Source organism: Paralichthys olivaceus, chromosome 7 (assembly GCF_024713975.1).
Source record: "Paralichthys olivaceus isolate ysfri-2021 chromosome 7, ASM2471397v2, whole genome shotgun sequence".
Classification (NCBI taxonomy): Eukaryota; Metazoa; Chordata; class Actinopteri; order Pleuronectiformes; family Paralichthyidae; genus Paralichthys; species Paralichthys olivaceus.
Window position 1 is genome coordinate 14,857,125 of NC_091099.1, and position 17,200 is coordinate 14,874,324.

Sequence of the window (17,200 nt, forward strand, 5' to 3'; positions counted from 1 at the left end):
CCCAGGCTCACTGATGATGCTGCAATTAGCCCACTCTTCCTCACACTTTTCACAAGGCTATTGGCTTCAAAGCGTTCGATCCCATTGCAGAGTGTTTTGTTCTCACTCGCGCTGCACTTTAGTATGATAGTCATGCATTTTCAGTTTTTTTACCCCAATAAAGCAGTGATTTACATTTCATCCAAGGCGAGCTCTCTGCGCTCAGCGAGGTGTAAAGCAATGTAATGAGATCGAGACTTTCCTTATGAACGGAGCATTCATATTCATTAGTAGCAGGCATTAACATATGATGCCCGTGACAGATATGTGATGCATGTTTTATGAATGCAGTTAATGGCACGGTGACAGCGCGGCGGGCCTTAAAGGACCAGAGCTATCCGCCAAATGAAAGCCACAGAGCGATGGGACGATTATTGATTCTCCCCAGTGTCCTATTGATCTCTGACGTTTTCATCTGGCACTGAGCTGCTAATCTGCTGTGTATCAGAGAGACACCCACGGTGCAGCCCATTGACTCTGCTATCAATAGCCACAAAGCTGGATATCATTAAATCCTCATCAGTTTGTTTCCCCCGGCCTGCCGCCACAGACGACTGAGCACTCTGCGTGACCTCTAAATAACCACTGTCCACTGGCTTGTTTATGGCCGTGGCCTCTGGTGGCAGACATTTACTGCCTCTGTTTTTAAATAGGCCAGTGTAACGACGCTGCCGTACACAGAGCAGATATTGACCGCAGCCTCGGAGCGTGTGACTGGACACAGTTTTAACCCATCAAGTGAGCTCATATAGTAGGTGACGCACTGTCAACAGAAAATGCATCTATGCAAATATAGTCCCAAATTTGAAGGTAATTTTACACATCACAATCATCTTACCTTTAATGGGTAGTCCTACTTAGCCTGTGAAAACAGTTAGATAATGTAGTACTGGAGTTTTGACCAAATATATAGAGGTGGACAATGCCTCTCCACTTTCTACCACTATACAAAAATGAAGCTAAAGTAAGCTGTCATTTTGAGCCAGTGTGCAGAGTAATGGTCGTTGTGTGGAGCCGTGGGTTTCGAGGTCCCAATTCCAGTCCATGATCTGGAGCAGTGATTCAAAATCTGTCACCTTGGACATGTTTTTGATTCTTGAGCCATACTAGGATCGAAAAGTAATGGTCTTTTTTTAATGCGTATCTTTAAAGCCTCCAAACTTATATATATATCTATCTATATATATATATATATATATATAGATATATATGATGCCCTTTATAGTGAATGGACTGTATTAGTGTATATAGCACTTTTCTCATCTTAATGACCCCTCAGAGAGCTTGACACTTTTACCCATTAGCACATGTTCATGCAGAGCATATGCTGCACTTTTCTTTCGCACATCATTTATACTCTGACGGTACAGCCGGCATGGCTGATGTAGGGTTCAGCGTCTTGCCCAAGGGCACTTTGGCCTTTCAGACTGGAGAAGCCTGGGGATCAAACCACCAACTAATTTGGAAGACTCGCTCTACCTTATGAGAAACAGCTACCCTTTAACACAATGATTTACCTTAAAAATGAGTCTTGTTGCTTTATGATTAGCCTGAATATGGCACAGGTCAGAGTGTGATTACCTGCACAACATTGCTCCCAAATTACCAGCAGTGATTTCTAAAAGGACAGAGGAGAGGAGAGCCAGGAGGAGCCTGCACCCTCCCCCAGAGAGAGCAGGGTACCAGTGGGACAAGGACAGGTGATGTGGGGATCGATGGCGCTTAAGGTGTGGGAGGTGACAAGGACAGGTGCAGGGGAGCACTGTACCACGCTCCATTAGAGATGGAGGCTCCCTCTTGAGAGCAGACAGAATGATAAACAGCTTCAGCTCTGATAATAGTCCAGCTGATCAATAGCCTGTCCGCCTGCCGTCCCTAAGGGCCAAGCAGGAGCAGCAGCCAAGACAGCTGACCCCCAGGTCGTGTGTGTCTGTGCGCGTGTGTGTGTGTGTGTGTGTGAGTGTGAGGGCGGGGGAGGAGAGAGGTTTGCGAGAAGAAAACTATCACTGAATCAGATGGAGCATCACATTGCCCTCTTGACCTCTCTGCCTAACCTTATCTTCTCAATGTAATAGAATCAACCAAGCATATCCAATTAGTATCTGCATGTCCTTCACTTAAGCTCTAATGGTTTATTCATAGTAGAACATGGAAGACATTTTCACATCCTCCCCTGTCATTCTCACAGAGCATACAGTAAACTTTCTTACTGTCTCCTGCGTCCTGCACCCTTCTTCCCTTCAGACAATTCATCCCACTGTGTCCATAAATGGGTGATTGGTATTCAAACCTATTAAAGTTATGGAGCTAATATAATTTGTCAGTTTGATAATTAAACTACTTTGATCACCTTAAAATCATTTTTAAGCATAAATAATAGATATTGTATCATTACAAATAAAAGGAGTTTTGCTTTTCTTTATCAAAGTACAATTCTGCGGTAATTGTACTTTTATTTTGTGTAACTTTACATGTCTATATATTATAGCTGTTACTCCACGGCATCTTCAAATATTTAATGGGCTATAAAACAGGATGTATTGATAGAGATTTAACAACCTAGTAATGTAGATGAGTTCCACCTTAACCACCACTACCTCTATAAAGTTACCCACACATTAATTGATAAATACTAATAAGTTGAATATATTAATCATTTATATTCTGCTTATAATACTTCTGTACTTCATTGTTTCACTAAATTATTTGTATTTTCACTCGTACTGTGCAGTAAAAGTGTTGTGAAGTGTTAGCACTAGTTTGTTTGAGGGTTGTGACTGTGAAGGAATGTAAGGGATTAGTGTCAAAGTGCAACAGTGAAGGATTACAGGAAAAAATATCAGACTGGATACACTGGCTGGCTGATGACCTTTGACCTGTTGTGGTTGAAATACAAGCTCTCTAATCAGTGAGACCCTGATCTGAGCCAAGATTTTCAACACATTATTGAATTTCAGAAAACAAAGCAGCTGTGTGGTTCAGTGGCCTCATAGTCAAATATAAATATTTAATTTTCTCTTGCACAAAAGCACAATTGCATATCCATATTTTTATCCATTATTCATTGTGTTTGTGTGAGTACAAAAAAATGCATTTCCCCAGTTTGTCAAGAGTGCCTGATTAATTTATTGTTGGAAAGAAAAGGAGAACAAAGAAATGTTTTTTGCAAGAATACAAGAATCTGGCAAGTGTATAAACTCGTAAAAATCAGCATGTTTTTGGATAAAAGCAAGTAGAGAGAAGAGGAAGCAATAGTGTTGCAGCAAGGGGTTGCAGTTCTGCATCAGTGGGCGGATGGGCGGATGTGGAAAAACAACATGAACTGAGGCACATGTGCACGCACACACACGCACGCACACACACTGTAGTGTTGTCACTCACTGAGTCAAGACCACATGTCTGCTCTAAAGTCCTTTCTTCTCAACGTGCCTGCGTTATCTCACAGCTACAGTTGTGGCTTCAATGGCTGTGAGACATCCTGACTTGGAAAGTGAGACTCCATATCTTGAGCAACCCTACAAGCCATAAACCACAGGCAGCAGCTTCTGCAGCCCAGCTTGCTGCGACTTCAAACACTAACAAGCTGGAATAACATTTTCCTTGGGGTGGCTTCCCTTGACGGCTCCCAGCTGCTGGCAAGCTGATGGAAAGAAGACAAGATTTATTACAGGCCTTGTCGCATTTGGGATAAAACCTAACCACATCGTATAGAAACTGTGGGATCACAGAATGTGTCATTACTGCGTCTTTCTCTGTGGATCAGCGCAAGATCCGGGGTGGAATCAATCCCTTGGAAAATCAATTTCCATGTCTGAGCTCGCGTCCTGCTGTCAGTGGTTCTTGAAAGCTGTGTGTGGAATTAAATTGACATTTGAGGTTGATGGTGAATTACTTTAAAACCTGCTTCAATTTAAATGCTACAATAAAGCCAGAAGAAAATGTATCAGCATGAAAACAAGAGGGAGAGAAAATTCAGTTAAGTTGAGTCTTCACACCCCCTCATGGTTTGTTAAGATCAGGTTGTGTCGGGTATCATGCTATTTCATAACAGGAAATGTGAGGTGGTGACAAACGAATGATCTGACCCACAAACACACTCTCTGTGGGTCGGCAGGAGTTTCGATGGAATGTCAAATATGCTGTATATGTACAAGTCTGGATTTTAAAAAATGCACACACATCGGCGTGAGGATGGTGGTGACTTGTCCCTGCTGATTCCTCCCATTAAGAACAACCGTTAAACTGACAAAAAGGAGACTTGAGCTTAAGTCAACATGTCTGAACAGATAGTGCTCTTACAGTTCACAGTGTTACTTCATACCTGTTAGACAAGGAAGTGAAAACACAAAGTGAGCAACACAGTTTCACCACAGAAAAACAAGAAGTGGGTGGGAAGTATAGCTTGTGTCATCACTGCTGTTGAGAGGTGTGTGTGTGCGTGCAAACGCATGTATGTGTGCTGTGTCGGCATATGGTACGACATCAGCTCTGCTCAGCTGCAAACACTCCAGTCGAGCAAATCTATCACAGATGCACCGACAGACGAGCAGCTCAGGGCGGGGGAGGCGATACGACAGCACAGCGCTGTGCCTCCATGTAGCTGCATTGTTACCTCACCTTGACTTCAATGTATAATTCAATACAGCAGTGGATCAAATTACAGTAGAGGCTGCACGTCTAGGTTAAACAGCAAAACTGTCTTGTTGAGACTTTAATGAAATTATAATTGCGTGGTGTGTTGAAAGCATAACAACAGGAGTTGATTGTAACAGGATACGCTCACTGTTTACCCTCCCCAGAAATGGACATGTGAAGATGCTGAGACCACCCAGCTCGACTCGCATAAGAGGCGCAGTCAGGCTGCGGCCGCAAAGCAACGAGGCCTGTCTAACCAGATAAATCTGCGCTTTCATGAACCACATGAGAAGGGTCGACATCTGCATAACATTTCAGACCACGTTTTGGACTTTGTGTAACTTGCAATTTAAACATCAAGAGAGCTGTGAAGAGGTGGAAATTAGGGATTTGGTTCTGTGTGATGGAAAGTTGTGCAGCTACAAAAATAGGATGAGTGAAGGAAGGTTTTTCATCTGTGCTGGGCGGATTAAACAGAACACCTGTCCACGTCAGCGTCCTGTCTCGTTCCCGTCTGTTTGTGCAACGATCTTGCAAAGTATGATTTTAGACAAAGCTTGTCTCCGTCATCAGTACTACCCTGTGCAGAGTGTGTTGTATGGGTGAAGCATCATGCATATGTCTCCCAGAAAGGCTAAATAAAGTTAAGAGATGGAACGTAATATTGGTGCTTTTTTCTTCCTCCTTTTTACATTATTTTGATTTATAACTGCAAGTCAAGCTGCATTGCTCTAAAAATAACAAAGGAGCAGAGGCAGCACTCGCACTTCTGTGTGATTGTATTGATTTTGATAGCCGGCCCGAGTGTTTGTGTGGCTTGGGGCGTATTTTATCGAGAGCAGTAAAATAACAAAGGAGATGGGCTGGAAGTTCCCTATGTATACCAATCAGAATTTATAAATTGCTCCATTACCTTTATTTCCCTTGGTTACTCTGGGAACATTAGCAATTATTCTCTCATGGGCTCGGCTCATAAAACTAATAATCTGGTGATTTAGTGCCTCGTGGCACGGTGCACCCAGTCTAGCCCACTCTAATCCATTCATCTTGCCACCTATTAGTTTTATTTTGGAGGGACAAATTGCTTTTCAAGAGAAAATGGGTCAATAGGTGTCCTCTATTAGAAATTGCTAACAATGTAACAGTTTTTTTCTGTGCATATGTGTTTGGTAGAGTGGCTCAGGCTGATTATCATTCTATTTGCATACTGGGAGGTTGCCTCAATTATCTTTCTCAGGTTGCATGACAAATTGCAAATAGCCAAGGTTATATATGCAATACTTAATTTATTCTGTATTTGCTTCTGTGCGTGTGTGTGTATTGGGCTGTGTGCATTTGTGTGCATGCCTGCAAGTGTATGTGTGCATCTGTGTGCACCACAATATGAAGTCAACATTGTTCTATTTCTCTTTTTCTTTTTTCTTTTTTCATTCGGTGTGTGATCATGAAGATGGATGTCATGTGCTGTGAGCTGAGAGGAGTTCTGCTGCATGGTGGCTCCATCCCACTGTCCCATTAGCAGCCCCCCAGGGAGACAAAGACCTGGAATCTGGGGAGACAGACCCAGATTAGCTCATAAATCACCGCCCTGGGGACCAAGGAAAAAACAGTGACATCATCACTATGAGACCCTACGTCCTGTGATCCAGCTGACCGTGCAGTCAGCAACAGTCACTCTCAGCTGATAAGAGTTGGCAGCAGTCTGTGGTAAAACACATTCCCCCCAAAACTGCCAGGGTTACTTAACATCTGTATCATCTAAGTGTTTTTGTCATTTCACTGACTTAATGTCTGGAATTTCTCTAAGAAACAGAAATGAAACTGTTTATTTTTCTTGTTCCATCAAGAAATGAACCAGCCATGCTGTTAAGTATGCATTCAAAACATTGGTTACTACTGTAGATATGTGTTTGATTGATTGTAGCACACATGCATTTACTCTAGTGCTGTCACAGTACAAATCCTGCAGTGTTGTTGCTTCTGCTCGGAGGCTGCTGCTGGCTGAAGAGCAGCTGTTTGTGAGGCCCAGTATGTAGCTGGGTCTGTAATAAGGCCAATGGATCCCGCCCTCCCTCCCACATGCACACACTCAGAGGTCTGTGGTCACACAGCTGCCCCTGTCTGGCCAACCACTTCAACCTCACCACTTCCCCTCTCTGGGTGGGATGACAGACGCTGGGAGCAGGGAGAGAAGAAGGAAGGGGGATGGACCTCCATCGCTTGCTCCCCAGATGTGGCCTGTCTGTCTGTCTGGCTGGAATGTGCTGTACAGTAGACGGATAGAGAGATGTTTAGACAAACAGGGAGGGTGTGTTTATGTATCCTAAAATGAACCTCTCACAGTCACATGGCACCTTTGTGGCCTCTGGACCACAGAGGGCCAGTCCCCTGTCAGCTGGTCGGCTCTTTCCTGTCAGCACACACACCTCCGCAATGCTGTAATACAGACATTTATCCAAAGTGAGGCACACTGTCCTCTAATATCACTATCAGTGCACGCAGTGTGCAGCTGACAGTGACAACAAATGCTATAGGGTGAGCGTTTTGGACTAAATGGAAGCTGACAGTTTTAATTCCAGTTCCTCTGGGGACTCACTTTAACTGGCTGAGAGGAGCCGTCTCCCACAATACAGCCCAGTCCTGCTTTGTTAGTCCATGAAGGGTGGAGAGGATGCATTTGTCGCATGAAGGGAGTCATCATGGTCCCCCAGTGGCCGGCCTCTGTCCCCAGCAGGCTCTGCTGATGTAATCTGCCAGACTAAAACTTACATTTACACAGGATCCACAGATGAGATAAGAGGCCCTAAGGCCGGCTTATCTGATGCTATCAGAGGAGAGGAGCCGAGCCAACTTTCCTTGTCCTTCTCCCCCTGTGTCCTGCAGCCCTGTTGCTCTGTCAGACTGCAGCTGATTTGTGTAATGACATCAGAGGGAGACTGAGGCCTGGCGACAGTGGCCCAAAGGCGCCCGAATCATAAACCTAATTGGTGGCTGTCGCAAGTTAACTACATAGCAAATTTCCACATTCTCCCTATTCTGCTTTAGTATTTGAATGACTGCGAGCAGGGAATAGCTATTTTAAACAGCTTGTATCATTTGTAAGCAGCTTCTGTATATGTGGGTGTGTTGTTGAGAGGTATTTACACTGATTATTTAAGTGTTTCAGTGCTAGAATTTTGCTATAGCTTTATTTTGGCAATGGTGTGATACACAAACTTTTCTCAGCTTGACTTGCTGCATGGTTGACTTCACCTCGTAGTGAGGTTTGGGAAACATGAGCAAAGGTAACTAGGATATAATGAGGGAAATGATGTGCACATTTATGAAGGATATTTGGCTTCTTTGCCTGAGGATCCATTATAATGATGTGTAGGCTGTCTTGGTTACACAGCCGGAGTCACTGCACACAACCACAGTGCCTCTGCCAGAGGCACCCACAACGCCACCACATTCAAAAAATGCTGTGTTTGGCCGAGCCAATCGGTGGGCTCCACAGCCCAGGGTTAAGCGGCTTCCTGACCTCAAAGCAAGGGGTCAGTGTGGAGGAAAAACATCACACAAGAGCCACAATTGCAGCCCTCAAACATGAAAAGTCTCTTTTTATTTTTGACAGGATTCCCACTTTTAATGGCCGGGTCTATGCGCTGCATAAACAAACAGAGAGCCTCGGTCTGCGCCGGCAGCCAACACCGGTGGCTTTGGTGGTGAGTTGGATTACAGGCTACGATGGAGCTGTGGTTAAGATGGCACACACACTGAGCTCCACTCAGACTCTGTGACAGTCAATCGAGCTCTCTTCCACTCTCTAACAGTTCAGCGGTAACGGCAACATTTCCAGATGTCAGAGATGTGGCTTCTACGGCAGCTAATCTACACTGTAGGCTCAGTTAGGTGTAAAATATTTCCTGTTTCTGCTGTTTTATACATAGTGTGTTAACATCATATCTTTATACACTTACTATAAATTATTGTATACTATGTTTAACCCTCATACATACATATACTCTATATATATAAAATATTGTTCTTTTTTGCTGAAAAAGACTGTAGCCTCTGTTAAATGCTAAATCAGGGATTGCCTGTATACAATGAAGTTATAGAGCTAATCCCCCTCATCCCATAATGTATAGCTCATGTTTGTGTCTGTTCTGGTGGATCTGCCTGTGTCCGCTCCTCCTACTCCTGCTGCAGCGCCTCCTCCTTCCAGCACTGCTAATGACAGGGAGTTTAATTAGTGCCAGCAGATCCCCCCACTAACTGTAACTTCATTAACCGCTGTCAACAGGCCAAGCAACACTGCACATAAACACAGCTCATTATGACTCTGCCCTATCTTTTGTTTCCTCCCTGCTCCAGAATCCAACACTATTTATCTCTATCTATCTGTCGCCATATATACATATATAAATCCCACACCATAATGAGGGCCCTCCACTCAGGATGGATGGCAAGGCGTAAGGTCATTTTTCACTCCCTGCACAGACTGTGAGGCAAATATAGGCTTTTGTCTTAGTGTCCCAGTAGAAGGTGCAAACAGCTGTGACTGTGTGTCTCTTTAGGTGGAATAATCCAACAGTTGGCGAGTATTATCCAAACAGTAAATGTGACGGTTCATACCAAATGAGTCTGAGTCATAAGAAAGTCAATTGGTGTCAATCATGCTGTTGAATAGATGGCAGAAATCCATCATGTGTGTGAAATCCATCTCATTGATTTATACTCTGACCCACAAATCTAAAGCATACCGTGATTAACTTTACAGCTCACATCAAAATGCATTGACTGACTGCTGCTCAGATCAATTTTCTCCTAATAAGGATGTGCGATGCTCTGTGTAGGTGTTTGCAGCCCCAGCGCTGGTTCTGGCAGAGCTCGAAGTAAAACCGGGCCAGTAAATCCAATCTCAGCCCACAGAGGAGTGATTTATGAGACAGCAGAGGCTAAGCTTTCATGACTTCACTTTCTTTTCATGAGAGCTGTGTATATGACATGTAAATGTGATCGTTTGCGTGGTCAATTATCCTCCATCTTTAGTGCAGTGTGCAGTTTTCACAGCGCTGTTTGGCTGCTGATAGAGAGATAACCCCAAGCCTTGTTAGATTCCTGACAGGCACGGCTTGTCAGTCTGTGGTTCTGAAACCTCCCTAATCAAAAACTCTTTTGGAGCAAGCCAGTGCAGGGGCAAGCATCATCAAAGCTTTTTATGTTCCCCGGCTAAAGGCATAGACAGGGAATGGGAAGAAGCTTCGGCAGGTACGCTGTGCTCTTTGTTTACCCTTTCTCTTACCAGTCTGCTGCACAGATGGCCAACAATTATTTCTCTGTGTGCGTTGCCGCTGGCGTGCCACCAGCTTTTCAGAGATTGGTGTAATCCTTTATTATTTATGATTGTCTGGGATTTTTGGATCAAGATTTAACACAATCTGTTGAATAACTGAGAGGAGCGAGAGGCAGCAGAGTGAATTGAAATGCAAACAAAGAGAGTGGAAATGATGAAGTCAGGGCATCCATAATGAAGATGTGATGCTCACTGTTAGTAGAACTGCTCCTGAATCCAGCATACTTTAATCCCATTAACACTGACTAAATATACCATTTGTTTTAAGCTTGCCAGTGGTGGTGTTTATGCTAATAGCCTGGCCGCTCCAGGCGATTTCTGAAGACTTTTGGAGGGCACTGGCTAATAATTAGATTTAATAAGGAAGTCAATTTCTATCCTCATTTGAAATAAAAATAAGAGGCTTAGCCTCTCATAGGACAGACATTAATTTGTTGATTTGGTCTCGCTTTCTCTCTCAGGGCTTCTGTCGCCATAATTCCTTAACCCTTTTGTGTCCTTGTTTAGGGAAGAAAAACACAATGATATCAATATTCACAGGAATATTTGCACCTGTAAAATCAATTACAATGAAGATGTGGATATGATATTGATTCTCAAACTGTTTACTAATATGAAAGCTGATGACTGGTAAACAATGATTGTATCTTTACTTTAATGGTAAACAATGATTGTATCTTTTACTTGAGTATTGAGATTTTCTGGTACTTTACAAATTGTTATAGATAATCAACAGTATATACAGTAGTTATATCAACCAAATGCAACAATAACTTACTAGACCAAAGCATCAGTTATGTAATATATTGTATTATATAATTTAGTAAGTACAGATCTTTACTAATGTAAAAGAGCCAAAACAGCAATGTAAAACTCCACAACAAGTAAGTGTCCTCTATTCAAACCTTTACATGAGGAAACATGCAGATGTATCATCAGCCGATAAAATAAAAGGTCAAAGTCTCCATTCTGCAGAAAAAGATCCGACTGGCTGTTTATACCAATCTCTTTATGGTTTAAATGCATAACAAGCATTTTAAAGTTGTAGCTGGTCAAGGTGGAGCTGGTCTTAACTACTTTACATGTTTTCAAGAAGGTTTTTTAGACTTTTTAGACAAAATCTTATTTTAGAACTTTAACTTAAACTTAACCTTGAATAACATTACCTGAAACTGAAATGGTTAATGGTTATTAACAAGAAATCATCTGTGGAGTTCAGAAAAGAAATCACTTTTCAGTATAAGTGCTGAGAACTCATTGATAAGAGGTTACAAGCCAAAAAGGTTGGAAACAACTTATTGAAGATTCAACAATGTGTTGTATTTTATAAAGGACATCCACATGTTCACTGTACCCTATGAACCTGCTTTGTAATTAAACCTGTCAACCATAGTGGAGTAGTTTACACTAGAATAAGGTGCATATATTGCAAAATTGTGCTTGAATACAGTAGTCAAAGTCGAAGGCCATTGCCTAATAATGAATTAGAATATTTGAGGACCAGTGGTGAAGTGAAGTGTTGTGGAGCTGATGTGTGCTGCAGTATAGGTGCTGCCCTGACCTGTCCCGTAGGCTACAGTATAGAGCTCATCATCCCCGTTGACTGCTGGGCTCTGCTCTGCTGGGCGGGCGGGCGGGCTCATGAGGAGGGGTTCCAGCTGGAGGAGCTCTCTGATCTGCTGTCAGACAGCAGCCTCACTCCCCTGGCCTGATAACTTCCTCAGCTTTCTATTATTCTTCTCTACTCAGTCAAGCTTCCTCTCTTTTTTTCCCTTCTCTCCACCATCCCTGCGCTCTGTCTCTCTTTTTCAACTTAATAATGGAATCAAGTACCCCTCCAGAGCAAGCAGAAATGCTGGCTGCTGGGTGAAGGAATCATGTGTCGGTCAGCAGGTATAGGAGCACTTGTGGAGTCAATTTGGCATGGAGGAGCGGAGCTATATTACTGTGTGCCAGGGAATATGAAATGCTCCTCAGTGAGCCAGAAGTGGTGAAATGCAGTATATGAGTACAGAAGTCTGCGGTCTCATAAGGAGATTTCTGAGATACTACACAGCTCACATTGTCATTACGCAGCTAGTTAAAAGGCTCTGTTTACCATTCATTACACTGTGATGAATTCAGCTTAGCACTCACTTCTGTAAAGCTGCTTCATAACGTCTATCGCTGTTGAGGTTGCGCCCTGTCCTTCTCTGGTATATCTCCGTTTGATGTAAGTGAATATAACATTCACCCTCGTGAGACACTCAGCCAAGCAATTCACAGACTCTGACCTCAGTAGCAATTGTGCTTTTTCGTGCATGGGCTGTTACCTTGACAACATCATTTCTTTTTCTAGACAGTCATGTGAAGTCATTCCCCTGCCATGTGAATGTAATCACCAACCATAACTGAATTTAGGCCCAAAGAATCTTTTTAATCACATTAGCCATTTAGCAAACTGAATCAGGGTAACAAAATCTTTGTTGTGCAGCTCAAGGCCTTTTCAATCAACTGGTACCACTTGATCCTCTGATCACTCTAATGCTGACTCTATTGCAGAGTTTTTTGTGTGATGGACTATGGCTCAGACCCAGAGGGAGATTGTCAGTTAGGAAAAAAAATCAGTAGACAGGCTAGCTGTTAGCCTCTAGCACATATAGATAGCTGTAATCTGCAGTTTGTTATCAAAACAAAAATCATGCAGCTATGCATTTCCTGAGCTAAGGGTATGTTGAACAAGCTTCCACTGTGGTCATTCTGATTCTTGATTATTATTCTTGAGGGTGAGTGAAAAAATCAACTTCAGCCTCTGAAAGTAGACTGGATAAGATGTCTGAAAAACCAGATCCACAGAACAACGACAACAGAGCAAGACCACAACTTAGTGTGAGACATAAGTGTTTGTATAACAGCTGTTATCATCGAGTCCTGCTGGTTTAGCAGTGAGAGGTATTACTGGTTGAATACAGAGCAGACATTATGAGGTTTTCTAGTTTTATTTTAGACCTCTGTATCAACATTAATTATTTGTATGGACTTACCTAAAGAGTAATATGGTGAATTCATCCAGAGTTTAATTCTATATCCCTAAACTTTATAGAAAGCTGAGGACGTCATGTTTACTCAAGCATGGATGTGTTTACAGTCAATTAATGCCGAGGACAGTTTTATTGTTAACCTGAGCCTTTTTAATTGACATGTAAACTTTGTGTTTGTTTACAATGTGCTGTCGATTTCATCAGCCAGTTTAAAGAGCTTGGCAGATGGGCTTATAGTACATGTAATTAGCCTGGAAACCAGACCAATCAGCTAGCACATGTTTTTTCTCTCTTACAGATGGCTGCCGCTGGTGTGGAGAGGTCTGTTGAATTTGCTATCACAGCGTCAGTATTACACATGGACTTTCTTCAAAAAAAGAACGAGCAAATCCAACATGTTCAATCCATAACGGTGCGCAGCGTTCTACGGTTTGAAGGTTGAACTACATTTTTCCACTAAACATTGTGAAACTGGGAGTATTTGTTTTACCATTTGGTGGGTGTGTCAGAAGTGGTACCCAATCAAAATTCAATTTCCAAGTCCAGTGTGTAGGATATAGTGGCATCGAGCCGTGAAGTTGTATATTGCAACCAATTAAATACTGCTCACCTCACCCTCCCTTTCTAAGCATGTAGGAGAAACTATGGTGGCCTGCAGGTACCATAAAAACATGAAGTCCCGCTCTAGAGCCAGTGTTTGGTTTGTCTATTGTGGGCTGCCGTAGAAACATGGAGGAGCATATGGCAGACTCCGTGAACAAGGACCTGCTTCTGATGTTGATATAAAGGCCTCATTCTAGGCTAAGGAATTCACAATAATTCATAGCTGTAAGTGAACATCGTGCAGCCCCTATATCCTCCAGGTTTATATTCTACATTGTCATATTTGATCCACTGCCACATGTTGTTGAAAACCCCAATAAAATGTAATTTTACAAAACCAACCACTTCCAGGCTGAGCTTTGTGTTTTAATGCCTGTTCTTATTTCTATCAGTGATAGACCGCTGATAACTAAGAATATTAATTGAGTAGCAATTGGCTCCATGTCCTCCTCATCCAAACGTGTCAAAAGCCTCCTCTTCTTTTTGTTTTGAGACACACTTCATGTCTGCATTTTTCTCCTTTGATAAGGACTTTCATCCTGTTTTCATTGATTACTGTCTGATGAGTCATCCTGATAACACAGTGCCGGCAATTCATCTTTCCAGCACACTGTGAGCCCTTTGTTGCATGGAATGTGGGTGCCAGTTTGTGTGCGTCTGTGTGTGTGTTGAAGTGTTTCTGTGTGTTGGTGTGTGTGTGTGAGTGTGTTGCGGATTTCTGCCTCCTGCTTGTGAATGACGTGTCTACAATACACAGCTTGTGTATGTTTGTTTGTGAATGCAGTGCGTCTCTGTGCATCTCCATACAAACAGAATGCCAGCACAGTGACGTGTAAGTCATTGGCAACACAGACCCCAGCCTTTGCAGTAACAGGGCCCTCATTTTCTGCTTCGTGAACGGGAAAGTGAGGCTGCACAAGAGAGACAAATACCAAACAGTACACCCAAGTGGAGCAATGCCAATTTTACATAAGGCTACATACATACTACTATGTTTAGTTTATTTCCAATCTAAAACGATTTCTGTCCACACAAGCTTTTTGGATCTGTATCAGTTTTCATCCCTGTCCATACTAATACACCTGAAAATGCATATTACATGAAAGTTCACATGCGTAGGCTTGCTCCTACTGGTGTAAACAGGAAGCATTCGGTTGTTAGTTGCACAATTGTCGCAGATTGCTTGAATAATAGCAGGTTTCATACACATGTAAGCAGTTGTATCATAGTAAAATGTAAGATTTATCACACAACAACAGGGTAAACAATGCTTGTAATTGATTATCCATGTTTCTTTCAACACAGTACCAGTTGTTTTCTTCAGGAAGGGGGTCATGTGATAGGAGCCTGACGAATCAGCAAAGACTATGTTCTGACCAAAAAGACCCAATCAGCAAGCAGATATGAGTGTCTTGTCTAGAACTTGTCTGTTTTAGCGGCTCTAAAACTCCAGAGTTGTGTGGATGCATAGCATTTGTAGCAGAGTCGTTGCATTTTTTAAATGGAAATAAAGTAGGCTTGTGTGGATGCTGCCTAAGAAATGCATGCGGATAGATACTTTTGGACAATATGCCCTCACAGTAATTGTTCTGTGGAAGAAGTAGAATTTTTGTTTTCTTGCTTTATGTGAGCAATGTGGAAAGTAAGTTGCTGCTCAGTTCAAAGTGGCAGGACAATCCCTGCTCTGTCAAGAATTAGAGCCACCTCTGCAAATAGGCCAGTGTGTAATGCCTGAGGGGGGGAGTTTCACTGAGGCTGGGGTTTCCGTGTAAATAAACAGTGTGGGGGTCTCGGTGGGCGGAGGGCCTCCTCCTCCTGGGGTTTGGCGTGGCCTTTGTTGCCTTTAATCCAAGCACTCTCCATTGAAAAGCATGAGGGGGTGCCTGGCTGAGATTAGCCTGCCAGCTCTTGTGTGTGCTTGAGTTTCTCACAGACTGCCTCCGTACTTTTGGAAATAACACAGTTATCCCACATCCTTGAGGTGGCTGACAAGAATGACAAGTAAGACCACTGCTGGGCAATCTCAGACCTTAACATGACTCAAATGACCTCAGCATTCCCAAACAGATGCTGCTACACTCGGTGTGAAACAGAGCCGGTTATTTAAGTCACATAATTGGTTGGGTATTTGTTTTTATCATAAGACAAAACCACACATAATTAAGAAAATCACAACCACAGATTTTAAAAACAGGAAGAGGAGAGGGAATAACGTGATTTTAATGAAACATATGCATGAGAACGACAAAATAAAACAAAGCATATGTAGCATACAAAGCAAAGAAAACAATGTGTTTCACATAAAAATTATGCTGTTTCAGTTTAAAGCATCTACATACTGAAAAGATTTATATCCAAAAGAGCTATATTGAATTTGACTGAGCTTTAACCAAGTCTAGTCTTGTACTTTTTGAAGAACACTGAAATACCATTAAGTATTCTGGAGCCTGGCCATCGAGGCAGTGATACACATGACTTCCTGCTAAATACTGAACCCTGTTTGCAGCATTGAACCATTTTAATGATGTGAAAATGACTTTTTTATTACAAAGATGTAATAAATTATCTTATTTATGCATATATGTCAGTTTGTTATACTCTACAGGCCTTGCACTGCAGACCAGACTTATGTCGCTGATTGAATCATGTTTAATGGGCAAGGCTGTAATTAAGTTTGGTTTTGTATAAGATTACTTTTAAACATGTGTAAAGACTCTTGCATGTCTCCTCTCTCGCTAATATAGCATCTTTGAATGGGTGATTTATATTAATATATATATTAGATTTATATAATTACTGGAGATAATATAATTATTCAGCATCTGATGCCACTTTTCTTTTCTTTTACAGGGTATCAAACAACATATTCAGATTTAAATAGCTTCTGTTGTGTCCATGATAAATACAAGTACGTGTGTTATTTGATTGTCGAAGCACTTCAGTCATCCATACAGCATAGTGTAGCCATATTTTCTAGGTTGGTGGTGTGCTCAGCTCTTTGGGGTTGTGGGTAATATAAGCAGGCTACAACTTTTTTCCTATTACAATACATGATTTATACTGTGAACTGCACAGTTCAATTCTAAATATGAAATTTGCCCCCAAATTTTTGTGATTAAAAATTTGATTGAACTTTATTGATCCCACACCGGGGAAATTCACCTGTTAAAGCAGCAGTTTGTAAGAATGAGGCAGACAAAATAATTAAAAAATAAAAATACAGGGAATACGTGCGTAATATACACCTCGTGTATCCATATGCATATATAGACTGTTGTACGTATATGTATGGTATACAAAATGAATGACTTTAAAACTGAACTGCTTTTTGTGTTTGGTCTGAAATGTTTTACTTGTTTGTGTCAAAACAAATACCTGACTGTATATAAATGGGGATGTTCACATTAGTATACAATATGAAATGAAAATATATTTGGTTCTATTATACCCACAACATGACGTGCACAGTAAGCAGGGCTACAGCAGCATTACTGTCAGGTCCGTGCTCTGATGTTGGACCACAGCCTGTTGGAAGTGCTGGGGGACAGGATCTGTCTCGTGTGTT

The 17,200-nt window shown here is 42.0% G+C and overlaps 1 long non-coding RNA gene across 1 annotated transcript in view; it reads left to right on the forward strand.

Annotated features, from left to right (window-relative positions):
- Nucleotides 1-13,975, forward strand: part of LOC109624260 (uncharacterized) — a 41,079-nt gene extending 27,104 nt beyond the window's left edge. The window contains exons 3-4 of the long non-coding RNA XR_002202367.2: nucleotides 6,125-6,381; nucleotides 13,331-13,975. This is a non-coding gene — a long non-coding RNA (uncharacterized lncRNA). The remainder of the gene's footprint in view (nucleotides 1-6,124; nucleotides 6,382-13,330) is intronic.
- Nucleotides 13,976-17,200: the final 3,225 nt, after the last annotated feature.